This window comes from Lactuca sativa, chromosome 2 (genome assembly GCF_002870075.4).
Source record: "Lactuca sativa cultivar Salinas chromosome 2, Lsat_Salinas_v11, whole genome shotgun sequence".
NCBI classification, from domain to species: domain Eukaryota; kingdom Viridiplantae; phylum Streptophyta; class Magnoliopsida; order Asterales; family Asteraceae; genus Lactuca; species Lactuca sativa.
Genome location: NC_056624.2, coordinates 159,842,470 through 159,851,281, shown reverse-complemented (window position 1 = coordinate 159,851,281; position 8,812 = coordinate 159,842,470). Strand labels below are relative to the sequence as shown.

General features: G+C 37.1%; 2 pseudogenes; one reads left to right on the top strand and one right to left on the bottom strand.

Annotated features, from left to right (window-relative positions):
* Window positions 1-5,279: 5,279 nt before the first annotated feature.
* LOC111916067 (5S ribosomal RNA) lies at window positions 5,280-5,397 on the bottom strand (annotated as a pseudogene).
* Window positions 5,398-6,385: 988 nt separating this feature from the next.
* On the top strand, window positions 6,386-6,503 carry LOC128132520 (5S ribosomal RNA; annotated as a pseudogene).
* The last annotated feature ends 2,309 nt before the right edge of the window (window positions 6,504-8,812 follow it).

Below are 8,812 nucleotides of genomic sequence, written 5' to 3'. Positions count from 1 at the left end.
TGTGAAACTAGAATTAATAGAAAAATAGGTAAATCCCCGTGTGAGCTTGTGCGATGACCATCAACAAGAGGTTAACTAAAGGAACAATTTAGTTGACCATTACAAGTCTTAATTAACCCCAATAGACAAGTTCACTGCCCTTTGTGTGATTAATTTACATCTTATAAGTAGGATTAAAACTAGTTGGTTTCACACACATCAGTTCTCTATAACAACGAGTAAATATCATTTCCTCAGGGATTCATTAGCAATACATGTCAATAAGACAACTTTGAGAAGGATAGAGTACTTGAATAAACACACAATATGTACTCCCAGATAGTATGACTTATTAACACCTACATATTGCGAGTCGGCTAGTGTTTCACTAGACTTTCTAGAAGAGTCCATGGTTGTCATAAATACTATGGTAGATGACTTCTTGTAGTTGGGCATGGTCTCTCACCATTATCTCTATTATGGTCTCTCATCAGTCACTTATCTTTGTCATGGTATCCCATCATTATTTTCACTAGTATGGTCTCTCAACACTATTATATCTCTAGCATGGTCTCCCACCATTATACTATCTCTTTTCTCTATACGCTTTTTACCCAATACAATATCAGTGTAGTAAAATACATATATAATTTACTGCGAGTAAAATCATTATCTTATTTTGCACAATTATTAGGAACGCAGATAATAAGCACATTGAGCATCAAAGCAAATTGAATACTTGATGTCTATGTGTAAGTTGAAAGTAACTATCCAGTCACATTTGTTAAAAGTAGATGCCATGGAATTTGGGTAAAACTTCGGCATGGTACTTTATCTTTTTCTCTAACGTGACCTAGGTTCACATCTCTAATTCATATCCTTATATTCATGGCGACCACTGATAGTCTAGATTTATCACTAATCCCAATGTCTACATCAAGATCTATCAAGTAAGAAACGACCAGATAGGATCATATCGGAGGTAGGATTTGTTTGGTATATAGAGTATACTCTTTGGAAATCTCACTTTAAACACCTCATTAAATCTAGCCTAGGTATCATCCCCAAAAATAGATCTATTAGTATAATAACTTGGAATTACTGATAAATCTTATTTATAGTTTCATAATTATGACTTATGGCTTTAAATATAAGTTACACTGAGAGAAAAAGATTGCCGCTTAACTTACAAAGGTTTTAGTGAAAACCAAGAAAACACCGATACAATCCTGATCGATATACGCCTACTTGCTGGACTCCTAGATATACTATAGTCTCGCTAAACTACTCTGAAACTCAAAAATGTTAGATTTTACGGCTGGAGAGGTTTGAGAGAGAACTGATGTGATTTTTTGACGAAAAACCAAGAAAATCGGAGGATATATAGGATCAAGGGAGTGTGTCGCACAGGGACCAACGACGAGTCATGCCCTGCGGCTGACACTACTCCTTTGAGTGTTCGCCACGTGTCACCGTTAAATCTTGCCACCTCACACCTTCTAGATGACCACCATGTTGCCTACAGTTATGGTCCCTTTGTGTCAAATTTTCATAGTTCCACGTCACCATGTCGTTGATGGAGAGTCGGTCGCCTCTAGAATCTGCCACGTCATCAGCATAGTGTAATTTTCACAGATCTTCAGATAGCCACAACTTTAGCATAAGAGCCCCATTTTCGATGTTGTTTATATCCCCAGAATCGTCTCAACGGGATCTACAACTTTCATCAAGGACCCAACCGCTAATTCTCACTCTAACTAAAATTCATTTTTAGAGCAGTTTAGGCGGTTAAAGTCTATGTGAAATTATATATTTTTATACGACATTTGTTCTTGACTGTCTTTATATCGACAGATTCCTATTAACAATATCTTTGACTGTCAATTAGATTGTTTTGGCTAAAAATTAAATTATCTAAAATTCGGTTTTTGTGCTAACACAAGTGCGCTTAAACTTCGTAAAATCGTAACTTCCTTATATGATGTCATATTTTGGCGTTATTTATATGAATTCTCTCCGTTTTACGATTACTATGAATTTCATTTAGTTTTCATAGTTTAATAATAAACCTATCTAAAATTCACTTTTTACAACACGCATAACCATGCTGCTTTAATTACAAAACTTCGAAGAAGTATAACTTCCTCATACGAAGTTAGATTTCAAAGTTCTTTATATGTATGAAATCCTTCTCATATATATACTATAACTTTGGTAAGATTATTTATTATAAATAACCATCTATAAAATTTTTGTTTTTAACACTTATTATATTTTAATTAACTATCCTGAATCAATGGGTGTTATATTTGTTTCCCACTTAGGTTGATTACGTCCCAAAATCATCAACAAAATAGGGCTTGTATAATGACTCCTCATGTTACCTTTCCTTCCTAGGTAATAATCGTAAATCTTGTGTCTTTTCTATTGTGTTTGTAACTCTTAGACTTCTTGACTGATGATAATGCTGAATATTGCACCTGCCCTTCGTTTTGAATTTGATCTCCATTGGTGGCACCAATTCTTTCTAGAAGTGAATTAACCTAAGATAAGCTCTTTACTTCAATTTTCATAAAAGACTGATGGGTCATGTTCTCATGCGATGTAATCCCATCATAATTGGCATCGTATCTAGCTACATACTTCTAAGTTTTAATTAATGGCGTTCATGATACTTCTATTGATCGCTTCGATTATCCTTTCCTTCCATCTAAATACATCAACCTTGATTTGTAGGTACATTAGACTCCATTCGACATGACCACTAGGGTAGGAATAATATTCATATTAGTTGTTATTACCGAAACAAAGGTAATGATGGTAATGAACAAAATAGCTCAACTACTTAGAGACTTAATAACTTTACGCCTTTCCCTGATCCAAGTGTGAGTCATGTGCTTTGGGTAGTACATGTCTCTACTACCTTTCACACTTACTCATACTTGTCCTAAGTATTGTCTTGCAATTCACTAAGTTATCATAAAAGAAAGCAACACAAAACTTAACACATGGAATAACATAATTTAGGAAATTATATTGTTTCTTAGATGATTACATTTTCATTCCACTTATCATATATTATTCCTTTTACATTATGCTACATAAGATATTGCTAGCAAAATTACATGAATCATTCTCTCAAGTACTCTCGACAAGCTTCTCTAAATTCCCGTCCTCTGCTTTCCATGCTAAGTATCATATGGTATGCCCTCACATTTCGATTTGGCGATATATTTGGCTTTGTAGCTCCTTACTTCTTTAGGCAGTCTTTCTTGAAATGTCCTTCTTCACCACACTTAAAGTAGACTTCTTTATTGGTCGTGCATTCGTTAGCATAGTGACCAGTCTTTTGACATTTGACACTAGTAACTTCTTTAGTGCATTTCCAATGTGCTTCATTTTGCACTTGTCACACCAATTTTCCTTGCTGCCCTTAGTCTTCTTATCCTTTGACTTCGAGATTCTACTCTTCTTATTGGACTTTGAGAATCCTTTACTCATCCTGTTCTTGCTAACTTCAACTTTGTCGGCATTGCTTGCCTAGATCATACTTTCCACAGACCATCCAACCCAAATGGTTGCTTCAAATATAGGGGAATGCTAAACTGGAACAATGCACTCCTAAGGTATTCCCTTAGAGTACCTATTGATTTTTGTAAGTCCATCAGGCACAATGCACAAAGAAAACTCCATCTTGTTTGTGAAGGCGTTGGTGTATTCCTTAACTGACATGTTGCCCTCCTTTAATGTTAGAAACTAGTTCCCAGCTCTAGCATGTTTTGGGTAGAGCAACATTTGTGATTGAAGTGAACCAAGGACTTTGCCCATGTTAATTGTAGTGTCTTGTTACAGATTAAAATCATTCCTAACGTATTCCACTAGTGAACAACCTCGCCTCTAAACAAAACTACAGTCTAAGTTGCATGTAACTTGCCCATTCATCCACAAGTTATGAAAGCCAATTACATCTCTTAAATCTAATCCATAACCCCCATCACATTCCTTTCTACTAAAAGTTGACGATTTGCAAATCGTGAAGTCCCAATACTTGCATCTCCTCTTTTTAATCTCGAGTTCAGGGTTATTTCTCCTAACCACTTGGGGTTCCATATGACTCATTGTCCTACTATAATTTCCTTCCTCAGATTTCTCCTCATTAAGCTTAGGTTGCATGACAGGCACAGTGGGTTCTCTTCCGTTTTTTTGGATAAGACGTTGCATCTCCTCCATCTGTTCGACTAAGAGAGCCCTAATTATTGCCATCCGGATAGGTTCGGGTGCAAGCATTGCCTCTAGCGCATGCTCGACTATACGAGGCTCAGGCTGTTGGTTTTTGTTATCATTTCCTAGTCTACTCTGCGTTCTTCTCATGACATTCAGTACACTAAAGCAAGCGTTCAGTGTACCGGGATGAGAATAGAGATAGGGAAGGTTTAGACACATAATTCTTGTTATCACTCTGAAAAGTTTCATGCTAGCTGTAGTACCGTAATTAAACATTTAGAAACCTGAACACATATAATTTCCTAATTCTAGGTTGGCAACGTACCTTAAACCTAATAATATCAATTTAGTTAGGTAACCTAAGGCTTGCTATAATACAAATACTTTAGAACATAAAATCAAATTAGGCATCTTATCCTAAACTAAGCTAGTGCTTGTGTCAATTTAGGGGTATTACCTAAATTATAATAGACGCTCAACTCACGATCATCGCTTAGCATTCTCAGTTTATGTCTAGAAATCCTCAAAATTCCTACCTCGCTTAAATTTATGCTCTGATACTAATTATGACATCCCCAATTGTCTCGGCCAAAAAATATCGTTGAATTTATACTTATTTTAAAGCAGAGTTTAGTGTAAAGGAAAATTTTGTCCCATCAAAAGTATTTATCAAGAAATATTTTTCATTAATTATTATAAACTTTGGGATGTCATAAATGATACAAGAAACGTAAAAATAAATGTAATTACTATAGGCCTTTTAATATTTCGTTGCACTAATGGCCAATACTCCTTTAATCGCTTAGTGGATTGTACATTCGTACTGATACTTATGATGCAATGAAACTAAATGGGTCATGCTTAGGAGCCTAGTGAGGACATAAGGTTTCCAACCCATGATATTATTATTATATTGTTTTAAGTATATATAACACACCAAAAAATTTATCCGATTACCCATTCCTGTTATTCTTATTCTCATATCCTAAAATGATAATCTCGAAGGAACTATCCTAGAGGATCTTTGTAACTGTAACATCCCCCTCTGGCACGTATCACAATATTGTCCGTTTTGGGCCACTCGGCACGAGGACTTCCCAGGGGGTCACCCATCCTGGTACTACTCCCGCCCAAGCACGCTTAACTGCAGAGTTCTTATGGGATCTGCTGCCCTCACGGCTTTAAAACGCGTTGTGACAAGGAAGGTATCCACACCCCTTATAAGGAGTGTTTAGTTCTCCTTCCAAGCCGATGTGGGATCAGATCTAACCCACTTTCACCCCCCCATTATAGGGTTCGACGTCCCCGTCGAACACATCGACCCGTGCCCTGGCTCTGATACCATTTGTAACATCCCCCTCTGGCACGTATCACAATATTGTCCGTTTTGGGCCACTCGGCACGAGGACTTCCCAGGGGGTCACACATCCTGGTACTACTCCCGCCCGAGCACGCTTAACTGCAGAGTTCTTATGGGATCTGCTGCCCTCACGGCTTTAAAACGCGTTGTGACAAGGAAGGCATCCACACCCCTTATAAGGAGTGTTTAGTTCTCCTTCCAAGCCGATGTGGGATCAGATCTAACCCACTTTTCCTATAATACAAAACTACAGTACTACAATGATTTACCCATTACATTTTTAGTGATAACCTCACTTAAACTTTAATGTACAAACTATATTTTGTTAAAATATAGTTACACTTGGGAAATTACACACTTTTACATCAAACAAGAAACATTATCCTGGCATGGTCGCATGGTTGTCTGACAGACAACTATATCTTTAAGTGGGTTAGATCTGATCCCACATCGGCTTGGAAGGAGAACTAAACACTCCTTATAAGGGGTGTGGATACCTTCCTTGTCACAACGCGTTTTAAAGCCGTGAGGGCAGCAGATCCCATAAGAACTCTGCAGTTAAGCGTGCTCGGGCGGGAGTAGTACCAGGATGGGTGACCCCCTGGGAAGTCCTCGTGCCGAGTGGCCCAAAACGGACAATATTGTGATACGTGCCAGAGGGGGATGTTACAAATGGTATCAGAGCCAGGGCACGGGTCGATGTGTTCGACGGGGACGTCGAACCCTATAATGGGGGGTGAAAGTGGGTTAGATCTGATCCCACATCGGCTTGGAAGGAGAACTAAACACTCCTTATAAGGGGTGTGGATACCTTCCTTGTCACAACGCGTTTTAAAGCCGTGAGGGCAGCAGATCCCATAAGAACTCTGCAGTTAAGCGTGCTTGGGCGGGAGTAGTACCAGGATGGGTGACCCCCTGGGAAGTCCTCGTGCCGAGTGGCCCAAAACGGACAATATTGTGATACGTGCCAGAGGGGGATGTTACAGTAACAACGAGTAGAAAACACTACCTCAAGGATTCCTTAGCAATACATGTCAGTAAGGCAACCATGAGGGGGATTGAGTACTCGAATGAAAACACAACCCATACTCCTGGATAATATGATTCATTAACACCTACAGATTGCAAGTCTGCTATTGTCCAACTGGACTATCTAGAAGAGTTTGTAGTTGTCATCAACACTTTGCTAGATGGCTGCTTTTAGTTAGGCATGGTCTCTCACCGTTATCTCTGGAATGGTCTTTCACCATTATTCTATCTCCAGCATGGTCTCTCACGACTATTTTATATCTGACATGGTCTCTTACACTTATACTATCTTTTTCCCCTCTCCACCTATTTTACCCTATAAATATAAGATTAATAAAATACATATACAATTTATTACAAGTAAAATCATAATCACATTTAGCATAATTATCAGGAACACAGATAATAAGAACATAGAGCATCTAGGCAAATTAAATACTTGATATCTATGTGTAAGCTGAAAGTAACTACGTACGCACTCATAATTTATAAAAGCCGGTGCCTCAAAATTTAGCCAAAACTTCTCCTTGGTACTTTAGCTTTTCCTATGACGTGACATGGGTTCACATTACTATGTCTTATTCTTAGATTCCTGACAACTACTAATAGTCTAGATTCCACACTACTCCCAATGTCAACATCAATATATATCAAGTAAGGAACAACCTGGTAGGATCATATCGGAGGTATGGTAAGTTTGGTATATAGAGTATACTATTCGGAAATCCACTTTATAAAACCTCACTAAATCTAGCCTAGACATCGTCCCTGTAAGTATATTTATCAGTATAATTACTTGGAATTACTGATAAATTTTATTTATAGGTTCATAATAACGACTTATAACTATAAATATAAGTTACATTGAAAGCAAAAGAGTATTGCTTAGCTTACATAGGTTTTATAAAATAAAAAAAAAAAAAAAAAAAAAAAAGGGAAAACAGTGATAGAATCCCGATCCGAATATTCCTGCTTGTCAGACTCCTAGATATACTAGAGTCTCGCTAAATTACTCGAAAACTAAAAAACAGCCGGATTCTAATGTTGGAGAGGTTTGAGAGAGAACTAAAGTGATTTTGTGAGGAAAAACCAAGAAATTCAGAGGATATATATATATATATATATATATATATATATATATATATATATATATATATATATATAGGATCAGGGGCGTGCATCGCACACTGAAGAAAGGTGTGCCATGCCCTGCTGTTAATGCTGCTCCATTGACTGTTTTCCACATGTCACTATCAGATCTTGCCACCTCACCCCTTCTAGAAGACCGCCACATTGCCTACTCTTATAATGCCAACTGTTAAATTTTCAAGGTGCCTTGTCACCATGTCATTGATGGAGAGTCGGTCACCAACGAGGCCACGTGTCACCTCTAGAATGTGCCATGTCATCAATACTCTTAGATAGTTAAAGTCTATGCAAGATTCATATCTTTTTTCATATGACATTCGTTCTTGACTTTCTTTATATCAATAGATTCCTATTAACGAGATCTTTGACTCTCGTTTAGATTCTTTTGGTTAAAAATCAACCAATCTAAATTTCGATTTTTGTGCTAACACAGTTGCGCTGAAACTTCGAAAATCATAACTTCCTCACATGAAGTCGGATTTAGGCGTTCTTTGTATGCATGCTCTCAGTTTTACGGTTACTAAGACTTTTGTTTAGATTGATCTGGATAATAAGCAACCTATCTAAAATTCACCTTTTACGACAAACATAGTCACGTTGTTTTAATCGTCAAAATTCGAAGAAACATAACTTTTTCATACGAAGTTGGGCTTCAAAGTTCTGTATAGGTATGGCTCCTTGTAACATATATACCTTTGGATATGATAATTTATGATAAATAACCTTATATATGTTGTTTTAAGCACTTATTTTATCTTAATTAACTAGACTAATTATATAGGTGTTACGTGTACCAATTTAGAAGGTCATGGAGTACGCTCTGAAATGTGGATTAAGGGTTAACCCCTCACAAAGTACATTTCAAAGTCCAAGATTATGAGGTTTATGTTCTTCATGAAGTGCTTTAAAATCTAGGACTTAAATTAGAGTTGTGTTGTGTCATTGGACATCCTAACAAGCATTTTGGATGATTGTTTTACAAAGCATTTGAGAACAAAATGTTTGTTACTCAAATAGTAGTCTTACGAGAGAGGGAGTTGATATCCAAAAGAGTTTGTAAGAGAGACACTG